At 56.4% G+C, this 5000-nt stretch overlaps 1 non-coding gene and 1 pseudogene across 1 annotated transcript in view; both read right to left on the bottom strand.

The window, feature by feature from the left end:
- Window positions 1-4743, bottom strand: part of LOC139686571 (large subunit ribosomal RNA) — a 7812-nt pseudogene extending 3069 nt beyond the window's left edge.
- Window positions 4744-4967: 224 nt separating this feature from the next.
- LOC139686564 (5.8S ribosomal RNA) overlaps window positions 4968-5000 on the bottom strand; it is a 155-nt gene continuing 122 nt past the window's right edge. Inside the window, exon 1 of the ribosomal RNA XR_011700460.1 lies at window positions 4968-5000. This exon is cut by the window's right edge and continues 122 nt beyond it. This is a non-coding gene — a ribosomal RNA (5.8S ribosomal RNA).

Raw genomic sequence — 5000 nt, 5'->3', positions numbered from 1 at the left:
GATGATGTAGCCTATTTGATTAGGTATTTTATTTATAATTTTATCGACTACTACGCAGAATACCGGCGTAGAAAGAGGATCCCCTTGACGTATCCCTTTGGTTACTCTGATATCAGGCGAGGACTGGCCTCGAACTTCGATTCTGGTGTAGCTGGTTTTATAGGTGTTGTACATGTATTTCACGAAGGATTCCGGAAGTCCCAGGTCACACATCGCGTTAACCATTGATTCATGCCTAACACTGTCATACGCCTTAGACATGTCGAGTGAGGCTATGTGCAGTTCTTTAAGGGAGGTTTTCGCATCATGTAGTAATGCCCCTAAAATAGTGATGTTCTCTGCACACCCATCCTTCATGCACCTCTGACGCTCGCTTATCACGTTTGCTTTCATGAGGCGCTTCGCTAAGATCTTATGTAATTGCCTCACTACAACAGATGTGATGCTGATAGGACGGAAGTCGCCGGGATCCGTTGCCTTCTTAGTTTTAGGTAGAAAAACTGTTCGGCTGGTGAGGAGTTTCTGTGGAAAGCCTCCTCTCGCCATAACCAGATTATAAAATAGACACCGAATTTCAGCCGGGACACTATTCCATTGCCTGGGTGTTATGCCGTCTATTCCTGCCGCCGAGGACGCAGGAATATTAACGTCAACTAGGTCGCTCACTAATACAGGTTCAAAGATCCATCTTAGCTTGTCGTCTTCTTTTACATGAGGCTTAATCTCATTCCCTTCTTTAGTCCCCCCAAATAGAGGCTTCCAGTATTCGGTCATCTCTTCCAGACTGGGAAGTTTGGCTTCATCAGGGCCATCCAGCAGTAATGCAGCCGCCCTCCCCATGTTTCGTCTGTAGAGAGACTGCACCTCCGCGTAGTTTTTGCGCTTCTTTCGCCAATTTGGGCATTTTTCGCTCTCCTTCCTCTTGGTCCACTTCCTTTTCTTTAGGTGTTCGCGTTTTGGGAAGACCGCGTCCAACCAGTCGGAAATCTCATCTCTCCCACCTGCCAAGTGTGTTTCGGCTCTTTTAACTAGATCCTGCGCCTGGTGGGTCTTTAGTTCGCGCACCTTCCCAATCCGCTCGATGATAGCGCTCACGAAAAGACTCTCCAAGTTGTATCCCTCTGTTGTGCCACATAGCGTGGTAGCACATGCGGAATCATCCCTCTGCTTGGTTGGTGTTGCCCCATCCACGGCAACTACGTCTGGTTTCATTGAGTTTTGCACGAGTGACTTTACCAGCTCTTGGTAGGACTTTTTCTTTCGTAGCCCTTTTAAGCTGTCGAGAGATCTGTTGTTTTTAATGAACTCGAAGGTCATAAGATGTTTATTCATAAACTTAACGTTTCCAGATCGTACCGCCTTAGCCTCCTCACTCGCTATGAGTGCGATATCCTCTTCTGCCCATCTCTTCTTAGTCGCTGTGTTGATTGCCGCATTCGCTGCCACAATATGGGCACTTCTCTTATGCACTCCTAGACCAATTTTACTCATGAACGCTCTCTGGGGATTACACAAGTCGCACACAAAAGCGCACGTTCTCTCCTCATCGATTCCCTTCCTTCTGTTCGATCCTCTCCGGGTAGCAAGCGCTTCAGTGCTGGCGCTCCGAGGCTGCGCCAGCGGGGAACCACCGGTTCCCAAAATCATTCTCTGTGATTCGTTCGTACCTGAAGCAAGTTGACCGCTATCGGGGTGGCAACCCAATAGCGGACGGGGCTCTCACCCCTATACCTCCTCTGTTGTTTTAAAGTGCTCCAACCGCCGCACGTATGTGCACAGAGGCAGGTCATCTGGGGGGGTTGCCCCCTCACAGTTGGACTAGTGCACTAAACCTCTCCCGTTAGCCGCTCGACCACTATGATGGGTCTTACGTTACCGACTCTCACCTGGTGTTGCCACCGGCGGTGGGACGAGGCACATGGTCATCTGGGGCTCTCCCCTCTCATCAAAGAGATTGGTCCCCCAGCGACCTTAAGAGAGTCATAGTTACTCCCGCCGTTTACCCGCGCTTGCTTGAATTTCTTCACTTTGACATTCAGAGCACTGGGCAGAAATCACATTGCGTCAACACCCGCTGGGGCCATCGCAATGCTTTGTTTTAATTAGACAGTCGGATTCCCCCGGTCCGTGCCAGTTCTGAGCCAGTCGTTGAATGGCGGCCGAAGAGTGGCGCGCGGGCGGTGGCCCCAAATGGCACGAACGACGTACCACGGGGTCGCCACGCGCGTCCTCGCAGCAAGGAAGGTCCGCGGGAGGCCAAGGCACGGGACCGAACTCGGATCCACGGCGCGCGAACGCACCGATTCTCCTCGCCCAGGCCCGGCACGTCAGCTATCAACCCGCTTCCCGACCAAGCCCGACACGCCCCGACCCTCAGAGCCAATCCTTATCCCGAAGTTACGGATCCGATTTGCCGACTTCCCTTACCTACATTATTCTATCGACTAGAGGCTCTTCACCTTGGAGACCTGCTGCGGATATGGGTACGAGCCGGCGCGACACCTCCACGTGACCCTCTCCCGGATTTTCAAGGTCCGTCGGGAAATCACGGGCACCGCCGCAACTGCGGTGCTCTTCGCGTTCCAAACCCTATCTCCCTGCGAGAGGATTCCAGGGAACTCGAACGCTCATGCAGAAAAGAAAACTCTTTCCGTGGCTCCCGACGACGTCTCCGGGCTCTTTTAGGTTACCCTGACGAACCCCTTGTGAGGGCCCGACAAACAACGGTTCCGCTGCCGGGTTCCGGAATAGGAACCGGATTCCCTTTCGCCCGACCGATGGATCATTTTGCTTATGAAAATTTTTTCTATCGCCGTTAGCTTCGGATTTCTCCTAGGGCTTAGGATCGACTGACTCGTGTGCAACGGCTGTTCACACGAAACCCTTCTCCACATCAGTCCTCCAGGGCCTCGCTGGAGTATTTGCTACTACCACCAAGATCTGCACCGACGGCGGCTCCAGGCAGGCTCGAGCCCAGACCCTTCTGCGCACGCCGCCGCGACCCTCCTACTCGTCGCCGCGTCAAGCGGCACTCGACTCGGAGCCGAGTCCGCCCTGCGGCGACGGCCGGGTATAGGCACGACGCTTCAGCGCCATCCATTTTCAGGGCTAGTTGCTTCGGCAGGTGAGTTATTACACACTCCTTAGCGGATTCCGACTTCCATGGCCACCGTCCTGCTGTCTTAAGCAACCAACACCTTTCATGGTTTCCCATGAGCGTCGATTCGGGCGCCTTAACCCGTCGTTTGGTTCATCCCACAGCGCCAGTTCTGCTTACCAAAAGTGGCCCACTATGCACTCCGATCCCAGGGGCCCCCGAGGGGACCCCGTCTCCGGCTTCGATAAATCGAGCAAGCCGGAGTTCTCACCCATTTAAAGTTTGAGAATAGGTTGAAGCCGTTTCGGCCCCAAGGCCTCTAATCATTCGCTTTACCGGATGAGACTCTCCTCCGAGCGCAAGCTATCCTGAGGGAAACTTCGGAGGGAACCAGCTACTAGATGGTTCGATTAGTCTTTCGCCCCTATACCCAGCTCCGACGATCGATTTGCACGTCAGAATCGCTACGGACCTCCATCAGGGTTTCCCCTGACTTCGTCCTGGCCAGGCATAGTTCACCATCTTTCGGGTCCCAACGTGTGCGCTCTGGGTGCGCCTCCCCTCGCAATGAGGGATCAGACGCCCCGGGGGTGCGGGGACCGACGCCCGCCGGAGCGAGCGAACGACCCCGTCCTCCCTCGGCCGCCGGAACGGCGGCCTTCACTTTCATTGCGCCTATGGGTTTAGCGGAGCGTGTCCGACCCAACGACTCGCGCGCATGTTAGACTCCTTGGTCCGTGTTTCAAGACGGGTCGGGTGGACCATCCAAGCCGTAGCGTCGCGGACTCGAAACTTTCGACGCCGTCCGAGGACACCTCACGGTTCGCGGACAGCCCCACGGTGGGAAAGGGATCGGACCGGGTCCGGAACCCTAACCCCCGAGGGTGCTCGCGGAGGGCCGGACGCCTTGCGGCGCGTCGACTTTCGCTTCCTACCGTCGGACATCCGGCCTGGGATCCCGGGGTCCTTTTCCGCTCGAGAGCGGGCGGGACTCCACCCGGGCCCTTGGGGCCGGCGTCCGACGGGTCGCGACGTCCTACTCGGGGAGAAGTGCGTCACACCGACGACGAACATTCGAGGGCCACCGGGTGACGCGCCTGTGACGGGGGTCACCCCCCGCCCGCCGGCGCGCCATCCGTCAAGCGACCCTCGCCCGTCGCCGGCGAGACCTGAATCTCCCCTTTCGAAATTTCGGGTACCACCCGTTTACTCCCAAACGGTTTCACGTACTCTTGAACTCTCTCTTCAAAGTGCTTTTCAACTTTCCCTCACGGTACTTGTTCGCTATCGGTCTCGTGGCCGTATTCAGTCTTAGGTGGAGTTTACCACCGACTTTGGGCTGCACTCTCAAGCAACCCGACTCTGAGGAGCGCCCCTCCCGGGAGGCAAGCGCGGAGGTCGCACGGGCCTGGCACCCTCTCCGGGCCGTGGCCCCGTTCAAGAGGGACTTGGACTCTCCGGCGCCCCTCGGGAAATTGGACGCTCCCAAACGCCACAGCGCTCGGCGCCCCGCGGGGGGCGCGAGCTTTGGCCCTGGAGTCGATCCCTGTTCGCTCGCCGTTACTAAGGGAATCCTGGTTAGTTTCTTTTCCTCCGCTTATTAATACGCTTAAATTCAGCGGGTGGTCTCACCTGCTCTGAGGTCGGCCCAAATGATATAGTTGCCCGTGGAGAGGGAGTAATAACCGAGCCCCCACCGATCCGCAGGCGAACGCCGTCAAAAAATAACGAAGCGTCTCACCTCGACCGGCGGGGACGGGTCTCGCCCAATCTCCCGCAGAGCCCCCTATCAATCCGGGCGACGATCCATCCCAGCGAGGGATGCTCGTCGCCCCAGTACGCAAACGTTTCCGTTCGCGAACTGAATTGCCGGCCCTCAGCCAGGCGTAGCCCGGGAACAAAA

Source organism: Hetaerina americana, unplaced genomic scaffold (assembly GCF_022747635.1).
Source record: "Hetaerina americana unplaced genomic scaffold, ioHetAmer1.1.p SCAF_142, whole genome shotgun sequence".
Taxonomy (NCBI): Eukaryota; Metazoa; Arthropoda; class Insecta; order Odonata; family Calopterygidae; genus Hetaerina; species Hetaerina americana.
Note: the sequence above shows the minus strand (reverse complement) of the source record. Positions and strands in the feature narration are given on the sequence as shown.